At 49.8% G+C, this 15,173-nt stretch overlaps 1 pseudogene; it reads right to left on the bottom strand.

Moving 5' to 3' along the window:
- Nucleotides 1-641: 641 nt before the first annotated feature.
- The window catches only part of LOC128948168 (Fc receptor-like protein 3), a 74,393-nt pseudogene continuing 59,861 nt past the window's right edge, over nt 642-15,173 (bottom strand).

Genomic DNA, 15,173 nt, shown 5'->3' with positions numbered 1-15,173 from the left:
TGACTTTGGCAGAGTGTCACACTTTCCCCACTGTGCCATAACTGACAGACTGATGGACAGGTGGGGCCCTGTCTCAGCAAATGCAAAGCCTGACCAACCCAAGCCACACACAGCTGTTCCAAAATGTCTCCAGACATCAAACATTTCCTGTCTCTGACACCCCACCCTGTGCCATGCCCTGATCCTGACTGCCCTGGAAAAGGGGGAGGCTTTGGAACATCCTCAGGGCACTTGTGACATCCTCGTGTGGGGAACAGGGCAGAGAAGGGGTTTGGGACAGGGGAGAAGAGAATCCAGAGCCTCCTGAAGGCCGCTTTGGCCATCAGAGCAAGGAAGGTCCAGGGCCCTGCCAGATTCCTCTGCTGGAGGAAACATGCTGGGGGAAATGTCTGGGGTTTATTCTTTGTTGGCGGCTTTCCCTGGAAATTGTTACTTTTATGACAATTTGGACTCTGAATCTTGTTGCTGTTGCTGTTGATTTTATTCTCTTTCATTGCTGTTTCATGAAAATTGTCCTTCTCTCAGCCCTTTGGGATCTTTGTGCCCCCACAGGGAGGCAGAGGGGCAGTTTTAGTGGCAGCCCACACACAAGTGAGTGCCCATGGATGGGGACCCCCAGTGCCCCCCAGTTCCCCCCAGTGTCACAGCACATTCCTGTAGATGTCACCGGGTTCCCGTGGTCACCCCTGGGGTCTCCACAGCTCTGCGTAGGTCACCTGGGGATCCTGGAGGGTGGTGGCACAGGGGGACGCTGTGAGAGACACGGGCTGTGGGATCTGGGTGGGGTGACCCTTGTGGGTGACATGTCCCTCTGCGTGTGTCCCCCCCGTACTCACCCCCTGCCCTCTTGGTGACCGCGATGTGGGTGTACAGCACCTCCCCCTCCTTTGGAGGGGCCGGGGAATCCGGGGGGGCCCTGAGGGAATAAAGGGGATGTGGGGGAGGGGATGGGAGGGCTTGGGGGTTGGGGTAAAATGGGAGAGTGTGGTTTGAGCCCCCCACTCACCTTTCCTGTGAGACAGAGTAAAGATCCATTCTGATTTAGGTGAAGTGTCTAAGAAAGGTGAAAAGTCTTTGAGGCCAAAGCTGAAGGAAAAACTCGCATGCCGAGACAGCAAAGAGACAGCAAGGAGACAGAGAAAGAAAAACAGAGAGACCACAAGGTCGATTTGTCCCCTGCCCCCGACTTAGAAATTCCTTTGATAAAGAAGAACTGGTGCTAAATGTCACGCAGAATGAATATGTATGAACTCATTGCGAAACTGTATGCATATGCATTTGGAAGGATGATAAAAGAAGACCCGAGGTCTTCAGAAGCACGCATGCCTTTTTGGGGGCTTGCGTCCGGTGCGCATCGTAATAAAAGCATACCGGGCTTTACAACTTTTACAATGTTGTGAGGTTTCTTCTTTTCTCCGCAAAACATTATGGTGACCACGAAGGGACTTCTCTGTCCCCGCAGGGGCAGGGGGGATAGACGGACCTCCATGCCACGTGCGAGGACAGACAATGACCTGCTGGCGTCGGAGGAAGATACGGTATGTACTGAGGGGCCCCCGGGGGAGGGAAAGGAGAGCAAGGGAGTAAACCACCCAGAGAAGTCTGGGTTCAGCTGATAGAGCAGCTGTATTAGAGACGGGGTTCATCGTTCTGATAGAGCAGACCGCAAGAGGTTCTGGGGGTGATCCGGGTGAACCCATGTATGTGTGTGTTGGGGGTTCATTGTTCTGATGGAGCAGAACCACTGAGCCCATGTGTGTTTTATTTGTGTGCATGTGTGATGTCCGGACACTGTGTTGCTGTATGGTTAATGTGTGCATTGTGTGGTCAGTGCACTGTGTTTGCAATCGTGCAAGTGTATAAGTGTATGGTGTATAAAAGAGAGTAGAGCTACAGTGCTATACAGTGCGGGGGCGGTCAGTACTACCCGTGTTTGAAGCAGCCGAGTGAGGCCTGAGGCACCAGCTGCAGCAGGCTGTGGGGGCAGGGAGAGAAGTGCCCTGCGGAGAAGCAAGTGGAGGAATATCAGTAATGGTATTTATCATGTTTAAATGTAGTGATTTGTGTAGATTTGGTACATTTTAACCGTGAGTATGAGCTCAGAGAGTTCCTTTGCCTTGGATGTTTGGATTTGATCTCTAGACTGTGTGCTGTTATTTTGATTGTGTCCAAGAAAAATTGATGTGAGTAAATGCCGAATTATGGTATGCTGTGTTGTGTTGAGAAAAGCAAGCACTTTGAGAGATATGCCCTTTCCCAGTGATTTTGTGTGGTGATTTTCTTCTGCTGCATTGTGGTAATTTGATTCTCAGATTGTATAGTAGTGTTTGTGGAGATTTTAAGATTTTGTTGCAACAAGAGTGGCATTTTACATAGGAGAACTATAGTACGGTGATTTATGCTTAACTACGATAAAGCGAGTTAAAGGAATTCCAAGAATTCTCCCCCTCACAGCAATTCAAGCCTTGGCTCTAGTGAATTTGAGATAAAGGGGGCGTGCGAGTGCTAGTGTTTGTGTCTGTAGGCATATCAGAGTTTCGGCTGTGACTAGCACAGCCTTTTTGCAAAGCAGTAAAACAAGTGTAAGTAGGCACAGTTCTTAATTAGATTGTGCAAGAAGAGAACTAGAAAAGACTGATATTTTGTTTGATCAGAACATAGTGTCTATGTCACGTTTTTGATTAGCATGCTGTGTGAGGTGACAGTGGCTGTCCCCTGGGCACAGGGACAGCTCTGGCTGCCCCGTCTTCCCAGGGAACACGGGAATGGCCTGTGGGCAAAAGCTGGATGTGCAGGTATTATTGCAGTGCGGTGTTTATGAGAAACACTGGTATTGCTGTTTTGCTGTCAGGGCACATGCCCCGAGTGTAAATTAGAGGTTTCTGGTCAAGCGGATTCAGAACCTAAGGTCTTAGAGCTTGTGTGTGGGAATCACATCTGATACCTGCCACCTGGAGCTGTGTGTGTAGGAGGAAAACTGAGAAACTACTGTGAAGGTCTGTAAAAAGGTTTGAGTGGAAGCGAGATAGGGCAAGGAGAAATAAATAATGAGAACTGACCAGAGCAAACAGGTTCCTAAATTAGCCCCTTTTGGGAGGGGCTCACCGGGAGGAGGTTGCCAGTAAGAGCAGCTCAGAAAATAAAAAGATTTATAATACTTCATTGCAATTAGTACTGTTTTATAATAGGAAGATAAATGGGATAGAGTTTTGGTATGCTGAAATGTCTTTTTGTTTTAAGAAATCACCCAGAATGGCAAAGAGATTGTAAAATCAGACTGCCCTCTGGTCTTGGCCCTTGAAAAAGGAAAACAAGGCAAAGGAAAGCAAATCAAACATGTTGTTCAGCATGCAGCATAAGATAGCAACGTATGAAATGAGGCAAGGATTATCATGCTGAAATGTAAAGCAATCACAGTTCGCAAAATGAGTACATATGATTTGCTAAAGGCTCCTCCCAAGGTAAGGGAGGGAGGATAAAGATGACCTCCCCAAAAGGGAAGAATTTTTGTTGACACAAGGGTCATATATTCAGTTTTAATAAACCTTTAGTACCTGTGGAGAATGTTTATGTTGTAGTGTGGGGAATGAACAACTGGCCAGTCTGAGAAGGCATACTTGTGCAAACCTTTAGAGTAACATGTGTACTATGTGTACCTAAAATCTTTTGTACAATTTGCTCAATTTGCTAAACATTCTCAAATGAGAAAGGTTACTCTGGAGGCAAATGATATAAAGAGGTTAGGCTTAACATTAACAGACACTGAAATTAAAGACATTAGTAAGGAGATATTGGAGTAAGTAAAAGAGTGTTTTCAAGGGTATGGGCCTCTGCTGTACCAGGGAGAGTGAAAGATGCTCCCCCATGAGCATCAAGCTTAAGGAAAGAACACAACTACTGAGAACTGAGTAGTACCCTCAAAAGGAAGATAAGGAAGGAATCAGCCCAATAACTGATAGTACCGGATTAAGGGCTGTCAATAAGATAACACAGAATTTATACCCTGTGGTAGCAAATCCATAGACTTTACGAACTTGTTTAACACCTGAGCTAACCTGGTTCACTGTTTTAGGCCTAAGAGATGCCTTCTTTTGCCTCCCTATCCACGAAGCCAGACAGAAAATTTTTCCATTCAAACACAAGCTCACATAGTCCATGTGCCTGAAGGCTTCAAGATTCCCCACTCCAATTGGAGAACAGCTTGCAAAGACCCAGAGTCCCGGGAAGCTCCACAAGAGGAAAGGAGGCTGTTGCAGTACGTGGATGATCTTCTAGTAGCTACTCGGACGAGGGAAGCGAGAAAAGCCTGGACGGTAAGCCTTTTGAATTTCCTAGGACTCCAAGGATGCAGAGTCTCAAAGAAAAAGGCACAGGTAGTGAAACAGAAGGTAATCTACCTGAGGTAAGAAGTGAGTGCTGAGCAGCAGACTTTAAGGCAGGGAAGCCGTATGCCAAACCCTGAAACCCCAGACAACGAAAGAACTCCGAACCTTCTAAGGAATGGCAGGGTAGTGCCAGCTGTGGGTTTATAATTATGGACTGTTCGCCAGACCCCTCTATGCTCTTATTGCCAATGGAAACAGAGATCTCCAGTGGACAAAAGACACCACACAGGCCTTTCACCAGCTAAAGAGTGCCCTCATGTTGGCTCCAGCTTTGAAACTTCCAGATGTAAGTAAAGCACTCTTTCTATTTTTCCACGCAAGAAATTGCCCTGGGAATATTGGCTCAGGACTTGGGTCCATGCCGGAGGGCAGTTGCTTACTTCTCTAAGCTACTAGATGCAACAGCCCAGGGCTGGCCAGGTTGCCTCAGAGCTGTAGCAGCAGTTGTGCTGAATATTCAAGAGGCACGCAAGTTTACCCTGGGACAAAAATGACTGTGCTAGTGTCCCACACAGTGTCCGCAGTACTGGAAGTAAAGGGTGGTTACTGGCTTTCACCACAGAGGTTTCTGAAATACCAGGCCATCATGGTAGAGCAAGATGATGTAGAGATTGTGGTGACTAATATTGTCAACCCAGCTTCTTTTCTCAGCACACCATGATTGCCTAGAGACCATCGAAGCTACCTACTCCAGCCGCCCAGACTTAAAGGACACTCCTTTGGACGATGCGGAGACCTGGTTCACTGACGGGGGCAACTACATTGCCAATGGGAAGCGACATGCTGGGTATGCAGTGACCACCTACAGAGAGGTAATCGAGTCTGGACCCTTACCAACAGGTACCTCTATGCAGAAGGCTGAGATAATTGCCTTGACCCGTGCCCTGGAAAGGGCAAAAAGGGAGGAGAATAAACATCTACACAGACTCAAGGTATGCATTTGGAGTCATACACGCACATGGAGCCATCTGGAAGGAGAGGGGACTGCTGACCTCACAGGGAAAGAAGAGACAATCCAGCTGCTGGAAGCAGTTCAGCTACCTGAAAAAGCATATTAAGGAACACCAGAGAGTGAGCTTAAAATTGGAGGAAAGAAATGAGCTGGCGGATGGAGAGGCAAAGAAAGCAGCAAAGGGTGAGGTACAGATTTTCCCCGAAGGTAAGCCATAATACAATAATACTAATCAAAGGAGACGTACACCTGCAAGGGGTGGGTTACCATTGAAAGAGAGCTAGTAATCCCTTCCCATTTTCATGGTTACTAGTAAAGGAAGGGCACTAGAAAACACACTAGGGCCTAACTACTTAAAAGCCTTTTATAGAGTGTGGCTCCTTTCTCAAAATGACCAAGGCTACGAGTGATACAGAGTGCATTGAAATGAAGTGTTAACTTTGAAGTAGTAATTTCCACAGGCTTTCTAGAACACACATCTGATTGAAAGAATCGTTGTATCGTTGTCAGGAATTTATATGCCACTATCACTCAGGTAAGCCGACAATGTGATCCTTGCCTCCAGACTAACCCCAAAATACCCCCCTCCGGGCCAAAACTCCTTCCGACTGGGAGAGGCCATGGGCCTGTACAGCAGTGGCAAATTAACTTTTCAGAACTCCCAAGGAAAGGGGGGTATCACTATTTACTGGTATTGATAGATACATTTCCAGGGTGGCCAGAAACATTCCCCACTAGAACTGTCAAAGCTCAAGAGGTGACCAGATTATTTTTACAAGAAATAATACCACGCTTCAGAGTTCCAGCCACGATATCCTCATTTCATTTCCAAAATAGTGCAACAGATTAGTAGCCAGCTGGGCATAGATTAGGAACTTCACACCCCATACCACCCCCAATCAAGCGGCCAGGTGGAGAGAATGAATCATTTGATTAAGCAGCAGATTGTAAGACTGGGGCAAGAAGTTCATCTACCCTAGCCCAAGCTCTTCCACTAGCACTATTGCAAATTCAAACTAAACCTTGAGCTAAAGGAATGCTGAGTCCTTTTGGAATGCCTTATAGAAGACCATATAGAATACAAAGGGAATGTCCAGAATGTCCACCTACATGGTGGCATTAAGCAAGCAACTCAGAGTAATTGAGAAACATGTGGCTGGAACTTGGAGCAGGGAGTTAGATAGCCTGGGGATGATGTATATGTTAAGTCTCTTACAGAGAAGACTTCGGAACCACAGTGGGAGAGACCACTGCGAATACTTCTCACCACCTTCACTGCAATCAAAATCAAGGAGGAGGATGTCTGGATTCATCACTCTTGGGTGAAGAAGGCCCAGAAACCCCTTAAGGAGTGATGCCAGGAGACAATGAACTGAGACTAAAACTTACTCGGGCAAAATGAGTACATTGCAGATGGTGGGGAGTAGCTCATATTTTAGTTTGTAGAATTGTTTTGTGTGGAATCATAACTGAAGTTTTAGAACTTGAGAGTACCTCTATTCAAAGCAATGCTGAATGGCCTTGGTCCCTGGCATTTAACCAGTATGCTGGATCCATGGGAAAACCTCCTGAGATAAAAGAATTAAACATATCTACTGTAGTAATCCATGAGAATCAGGTATGTGAGGAGCAAGAGTAGCAGGAACAGGAACTGTGAACACTTCAAGGAATCTGAGGAGAAGAAATCAAAGTAAAGTGCTGGGTCATCAATAGGACAGCTTATGAGAGACCAGATGTAATTAGTGTCTGAACCTCCCCTGGTGTATATGAACACCAGGAAGTTTGTGATAGCCTAAGTGAATCAGACTGTTGGTGTAATTTCACCTTGATACAGCCTGTAGAAGTGACCTGCCTTTGAGCTCGAGTTGCTATCAGACTTTCATTTGAATTCAAAGTGGACACTACACTTTTTACCACAGCAGGGCCTTATACAACCCATACTAGTTCAGACTCTACCCAAACTTGAACCCAAAGTGTATGAAACAGGCCCCTACGTAGTAAAGAATGCGAGTGAACAACAGCTATTATTCAATCCAGAATGGTCTCTCAAATGTGTGGAGTTGATAATGCAAATTAACATCTCAAAAATCGAACCAGCCTGCTCCTCCTTCCTAAAAACTTCCTTTGAGGGTTGGAAAACATGGTTACAAAAACAGGCATATCTCAGGAGCAGAACAAGAAAGGAAGGAGCCAGCTCTCCTGGTGCTTAAAACCAGGAACACCAAGAAATCAGTTTCCTTAAGTCATTTTCTAAGCTGGTTGGCTGAACACCCAGGCAATAGCTGGTAAAGGGTGCTGAACTGCAGCATTATTAACCCAAGCAAGGAAGGTGATTTTCTTTATTTATAGCTATCCCTTTTCCTACTGAGATTTGGATCAGTGATCGTCCCAGTCTGAGGCGGTTGGATTCTGCTTAAAAGAGGTAGAGAGAGAGAGAGACCCCCCCTCAGAGCTCAGCAGCAGTTGTAGGATTTTGAGCATCACTTTTGTGCTGAGTGTTTCAAGCAGCAGAAACCTGATCCCAGTTTCTTCTGAGGCACTGCAACTCTGCAATGAATTTAGGCTCTTCTCTCAGATTTCCCCTTCACTATTTACTTGAGGCTTGGACCTGAAGCTAGGGGCAAGGTGGGTGAGGTTTTGTAGACCAGGAGAGACATTCCTGCTTGCCACACATCTGGGAAATCAGGTGCTTTGGAGGGGGAAGGTGATTCCCTGAGGTCTCTACATTTCAGAACAAACATCTGCCTCAAATATGACCTAAACCTCTGTCAGATACACTTGTGAAGTGTGTCTGAATTTGCAGTGTGAGCCCCTCTGGCAGGGAGGGATGGTCATGGACAAAAAGCAGCTCCTGTTCCCCATAACAAACATCTAACTGGCATATTAGGGACAAGATTAGGAGTTTTAAATGGAATTGATTCAGAAATACTGGTGAATAAACTGGCCACTGCAGCAGGTAGCCTAACAAAATTGAAGCAGCCTTTATAGTAATCTCTCTTGGCATTAGGAACTAGCCAGTGACAGATTTCAAAAGTACTGCCAAAGTAAAGAAGTATGAAAAGGCCGGGGACCAAGACCACAAGTTGATAGTAGAAGCACTTAGTATAGTTCAAGATAATGTGTCTGTAGCTTTCAGTTGTATACAAGCACAGTTATGGATACAAGCAACAGCAGCTCCGATCATATGGGAAAGGGGTGAAGGTAATTTTCCAGCTGAAATTCAAGAAATTGCGTGGGATAATGCAATTGATATTGAAAGGAAGTTTCAATCCTGGCGGACTATGGTGAATTTCACCTATGATCCTGTTTCTAATGTGGCAACTGCCTTTGTGCTTACCATACATAATGCCACTGTTTATGTTATCCATCCCATTGTTGCCCTAGGAATAAACCATGAAAAAACAATACTCTATCCTTCAGAACATAGAGTGTGGGCACGAAAGATGAATGGAAAGTGGCAGACAGTAAACTTAGAATCCTGCATTACTAGAGAACAGATGGGATTCATTTGTGAAAGCAATACTATTAATGTGCAGGATGTGTGTTTAGACACTGAACAGAGTATTTGTCACTCTGAAATTCATCCAGTCACTGACCAGAAAACTGTGCTCGTATATACTGGAAAAGGGTGTATGCTTGAGAACTGCTTGTGCTGCTGTACAAATTGATAGCAATCATGTTATTCTGTCTAGTAGAAACCATTCTAATCTCTGTATTTGTAATTTTGTTAGGATTATTTATTACATTGTTAATTTGGAACTGGAGAATGCTACAACGAATAGCTGTACTAACCTCTTTGTCAAACGTACATGATGAAGCACTAAAAGACACTTACTGTCGTGAAGGTTTTCATTAAGTAAAAGAATTTACTTATTTCCTAGGAAAGGGGGGAATGAGACAGAGTAAAGATCCATTCTGAATTAGGTGAAGTGTCTAAGAAAGGTGAAAAGTCTGTGAGGCCAAAGCTGAAGGAAAAACTCGCATGCCGAGACAGCAAAGAGACAGCAAGGAGACAGAGAAAGAAAAACAGAAAGACCACAAGGTCGATTTGCCCCCAACTTAGAAATTCCTTTGATAAAGAAGAACTGGTGCTAAATGTCACACGGAATGAATATGTATGAACTCATTGTGAAACTGTATGCATATGCATTTAGAAGGGGGATAAAAGAAGACCCAAGGTCTTCAGAAGCACGCATGCCTTTTTGGGGGCTTGCGTCCTTTGGGGGCTTGCGTCCGGTGCGTGTCGTAATAGAAGCATACCGGGCTTTACAATTTTTACAAAGTTGTGAGGTTTCTTCTTTTCTCTGCAAAACACCTGCTGCTTCCTGGCAGCTGCAGAGGAAAGTGGGGAGGGGTGAATGTGGGGTCCCAGGGCCGTGACCCCTCTCAAGTTTTCTGAACCCCCACAGGACCCTCAATTTTTCACAGGGCCCCCAAGCATCCCTGAAGCCTCCCAGAATTCATGTAGTTCCCCAGTGCCCCCAACAAACTTGGCCTCAAGTACCCAAATCCTAGCAGGGGCAGAGACCCCCCAGACCCTGAAATGATCCCCACCATCCATGCAGGACCCTCCAGCACCCCCCCAAACCCCACAGGACCCCCAGACAAGGTCACAATTCTAGGGCTGTGGGTGCTGCCCTATGGCTCCTCAACTCTGGGGACCTCTACCTGTCCCTGGGACCCTGTCCCCACATGGTCACCCACCCACATGGTGCCACCAGTGCCAGGCCACAATGACACCCATGAGCAGGAGCAGGAACAAAAGGCCCCCACCAATCCCTGTGGCCACTGCAAGAAACAGAGGGGGACACATCAGGGTCATCCATCAACCCGGCGGTCCCAGACTCCCTGGTGACCGCATGTGACTCCATCTGTGTCCCTGTGTCCTGTGGTGTCACCTCCAGGGCCAGCTCAGGGCTGAGTGCCCGGAACACGCAATGCCCATCCTGTCACAGCTGGTTTGTGGCCACGCACTGATGGGTGCCTGAATGTCCCACATCGATGGCCCTGAGCTCCAGGAGGGGACCCCGGGCCACCTCCTGCCCATTGTGCAGCCAGGTGAAGGTGACAGGGGCTGAGCCCACCTGCACTGAGCAGCGCAGGGTCACGTTGTCATCTGCACACGCCTGGTGTGACAGGGGACCAGGGGTGATGGTGGCATTGGCCACAGGCACTGTGGGGATCAGACAGGGCTGAGACCACAGGGAGGGGCTGGCAGCCAGTGTGGGGGGATAGGATGGGGGATGTCAGGGGTGGGTTCACACCATGGAGGGGTGAGGCGACACAGGACAGAGGTGGGGGACAAAAGAAAGGTGTCTGGAGTTCATGGAGATCCCTAACCAGAGGATCTGAGCAGGTTGTGGGGTCTCCCTGTGCCCATCCCCGCACTCACTGCGCACCGTGACGCAGAGCTGGGTGCTGCTCTTCTGCACAGCCTCCCCCTTGGAGTGCACCTGGCAGCTGTAATTCCCTGAGTGGGAGACGCTCACAGCCGGCACCAGCAGCTGCGTGGACCCCTGCGGGCCCCCTACCACCTGCCCATCCCGGTAGAACACGTGCAGGAGGGGGGGTCGGGGCCACAGGGGGCTGGGGGTGCTGAGGCAGCTGAGAGTCAGGAGGAACCCCATGGTGGGCTTGGGGGGACCCTCCAGCACCGGCACCCAGAAGAGCTCAGGGAAGGAGAGGGGAGGTGAGGACTGTGACTCTGAGACCACTAGGAAGTGTCTTTTGGTGTCTCACGGGATTGGAGTTCTAGCCGTGGGGGTGCTCACCATGCATTGTCACTGTCACCAGTGCCGGCTGTGCCCATGGTGACATTTCAGAGTCCACCAAGCACCTGCAGCTGTAGTGGCCACTGTGGTGCAGCTGCTGGGGGGACAGCAACACTGCAGTCCCATTGAGGGACCTCTCCACCTCCTTGTTCCCACGGTAGAATCGCACTCCAGTCACCGACATGTCCCGCCAGCACTGGCAGCGCAGTGTCACCGTGTCCCCCTCCAGCAACTCCTGCGCTGGCACCTGCAGCACCAACTGGGCTGCGGGACACAGGGGTCCTGTCACACCTGGTGTCCCGTTTTCATGGAGATCCCCCCCATTGGGTTATAGGCAGCACACCAGGGGTCCCCAGTTCCAACACAGGTCCTTCCACACTGAGATGCTCTGCGATGCTCGGCCTGCGCTGTCACTGTCACCAGCACTGACTCCTCCCAGAACCAGGACCTCAGCCAGCCCCTGCAGTGGTAGCGGCTGCCATGGTTCAGCTGCAGAGGGGAAAGGGACAGCTTGGTGCCATCGTGGAGCCCATCCAGTTTCTTCTCCTTGCGGTAGAAGGACATCAATTTGACCGTGTGGTTTCCCCAGCACTGGCAGCGCAGCGTCACCGTGTCCCCTTCCAGCAGCATCCGTGCTGGTACCTGCAGCACCAGGGTGCTCACAAAGAGCACGAAGAGCTGGTGGCTCTTCGGATGAAGGGGAAAGAAGCGAGGTCACGTCCGTCCCCACGTGTAGGTGGCCCTTAGTGGGGGCAGGGTGGCCACAAGCTGGGGACAGGCTTGGGGCAGGGTGGGGACAGTCTGGGAACAAAACTGGGTGACAAAAGGTGGGAGATGGAGTTCTCAGGAGTGGAGGGTTGAGGGGATCTCAGGGATGGGTGTCCAGGGGCATGGGGGTCCTGAGGAGGGGAAGTCACCAGAGATTGGGGTGCAAGGGGAATGGGGGTCCCCAGGGCTGGGGGGACTCAGGGATGGGAGTTCCAGAAGAACCTGGTCTCCAGGCTCATGGGAGGAGCATGCTGGGGGAATGGGGGGTCCTGGAAATTTCAAGGTAATGTGGGAAGGGGGATTTTTGGGTATGGAATGAATGGGAGAGCCAATATTGCCAGATGGAATGTGCCTGGGCTCATTTGGCCTTGCTGCTGGACCAAAGGCGGCAGCTGTGGTGGTCTCACCCCAGAGACACCCCTGGCTAGCTGGGTATTGCAGCTGGCGCTTGGGACAAGTCCAGGCAAGGAGGAACTCAGTTTTACCTCTGGTGGAAAGGCTTTAGGCGATGATGAAGGAAAAAGGAGATGGGTCCTGCTGAAGGGTTTTCATGCAGAGCTTTATTCCTAGGTCACAGACCTCTGAATGTTGCAACAGCTCCAACAGAACCCAGAACAGCGTGGTCTCCGTGTGTTTTAGGCCCAGGAAGAGGGGGAGGGAAGGGGTAGGAATGTACCAACCAGGTAGGAGGGGAGAAGTCTTAGGGGACAGGTGACACCTGGATAGCCCAATGTCCCCAGGGCTGAGGGGCATCTTTTGAACTTTGCCAATCAGACGATGCCCTTGCTGGAATGTTAAGATTGACAGACAGCACTTAGCAAGGGGGCAAGGGGGAGAGGAAGGGAGAGGTTGTTGGCACAGCTGGAGAGGAACTGGGATAGCTGAAACAGGATATTACATTACGCTGCAACAGGAGAAGGTTCCTTGGGAACAGGGGTCCTGGACCAAGGAGATCCTGAGGAATGTGAGTACTGGGATGGGGGTTCCAGGGACAGGGGGCTGAAGGAATGGGGGTGCTATGGTTGGCTTCCCTGTGTAATGGGGGTGCCAGAGATAAGCAGTGGCTGGGTGGGCCCATGGTTCACAGCTCCTTCTGTGGGTGCCTCGGATTTTGGGGTAAGCCAGGGCCCAGCACAGCCCCCACAAGGTGCCAGCGGCCTGAGCATCACCCCAGACAGATTTCAAGGTGCTCTGGGTCTGTGCCCTCCCCAGCCCCCAAGGACTTTTCCCTCTCTTTTTTTCCATTTCCATCATTTTACCCCTCAATTTCACAACTCCCCAGTTTGTGTCTTGATGATCCTGAGGGGCATCTGAGCAGGGAAGGGGTTGGGGGAAGCCCAGGGTGGGGGAAGCAGGGGTGAGGGGTCTGCAGGGAGGGCTGGGGAGGCTGTGGGGGATGGAGGTGTCTGGCTGTGCCTGCCCAATGTTTTCAGTTCCTCTCTCTGGCAGCAGAAGGAAGAGGCCGTTTGTACTGAGTGTCACACGGGGCAGGGCAGGTTCTGTCCTGGGGGGGCACATCCAGGGGGCTCCTGTCCTGGGGGGATCCTGTCCCAGGGGGGACACATGCTGGACAAGGGGGCCCTGTCCTGGGGGATGGCAGCTCCTGGGGGGTCCAGACTTCTCCATTCTTGCTCATCCCCTGCAGGATCTGAGCCAGCAAGAGCAGCTGGGGAATGGAGCCCTGAGCAGGAAGGAGCTCCCAAACTCCTGCTCCTTGAAGGTAGTGGCATCCAAAGGTCAGGCCCAGCCATGGTCCAGCCCCACTGCACAGGGATGGCCATTGCCCAGCCCTGCTCTGGCCAGCCCTAGGGGGCAGCCAGGACCTGAGGGTCCCCCCTGCCCCCTTGGCTTTGATTCTGGCAGCTTTAGAGCTGCTGCAGAGGTGAGAATTCTGTGGGTGGAATAGGCCTGCCTGTGGTTTCCTCAGCCCTGCAAGAAGCACAAACTACAAAGGGAGCCCAAGCAGTGGCTCTGTGAGGGCCTTTGATGGTTTTCAGAGCCGGGCTGGCTGGAAACCCCCCCTGCAGAGGCAGCTGTGAGGGAATCAGTTTGGAAATGTAGCAATTGATCATTTTGTCCCTTTGCCCAAGGGACTGAGAGAGCCCCAGCACTACTGCAAATCCCAAAACAATCAGCTCAACAACCTTACCTGGACCCTCCTCCTCCTCCCTGCCTTGCCGTGGATGGACAGTGGCCGCGTGCCCTGCACCCACCACAGCCACTCTCTCACTGGCCTCCACACCTGGATGGGGAGAGAAAATTGAGCAAAGGGTTCCTGGGTTGAGACAAAGACCAGGAGGGATCACTCATCAAATCCTGTCTCAGGCAAAACTGCCTCGGAATTAGAGATATGAATTGAATTTATTGCTGTCAAAATCAGAGCAGGATAAGAAGTCTAATAAACCCTTCCATACACCTTCTCCCCATTATGAATAACTTCGTAGTCATTGGCTTTCAGTATATTGGTTTCCCCCAATTATTTTGATATAATATATTTTGTAATCTATTTTTAATTACTTTTGATACACTACTATTTGTCACCTTTTTACCCTAATCACTGTGTAGAATATATATTTCAGTGTGATTATTATATTATAGTTTAGGCTCTCAAAAAATATCAAGATAGAGACAATGTGCTGTGTGTTATAACATTAACTGTTGCAGAAGTAGCTAATGCCTTTATTTGTGTAACTAAGTGACAATGGTGAGAATAACTCAGATAATTTTGTGAAATAGCTAAGGTTGATTTAATATACTGGTGGGGCATCTGATCTGTATGAGAAGAACACATGGAGAAGTAGCAAGTAAATAAACATCAAAAGGAACCTCCATTCCCATGGCACCACAGTCTCCAGTGATTTCCCCCCATTCTTAAGGACCCCATCCCTGGGATCCCCCATTCCCCTGGACACCCATCTTTAGGTCCCTAAACCCCCTGAGCTTCCCACACGTGAGAACAACATTTCCCACCATGTGCCAGCCAGTCTTGTCCCCAGCCTGTCCTCAGCTTGTGGCCACCCTGCCCCCACTAAGGGCCACCTACGCGTGGGGACAGACGTGACCTCGCTTCCTTCCCCTTCATCCGAAGAGTCGCCAGCCAGGGGAGCGGTGGCCACAGCAGCGAGTGACAGCCGGTGCACATGGCTGGGAACACCGGGATGGCCGGGAAGGTGGCACTGCTCCTGTGGGGTGAGTGCCCCGGGCACAGGCCTGACACCCCTGGGATAGGGAGAGGAGGGGGCACACCGGGGGTGTGGGGTCCCCTGAGGTCCCCAATGCCAGCAGTGCCACTCTGTG

The sequence above is a fragment of the Melozone crissalis genome, unplaced genomic scaffold, assembly GCF_028551555.1.
Source record: "Melozone crissalis strain CALT ecotype California unplaced genomic scaffold, PUWL_Pcris_2 ptg000114l_1, whole genome shotgun sequence".
NCBI classification, from domain to species: Eukaryota; Metazoa; Chordata; class Aves; order Passeriformes; family Passerellidae; genus Melozone; species Melozone crissalis.
Note: the sequence above shows the minus strand (reverse complement) of the source record. Positions and strands in the feature narration are given on the sequence as shown.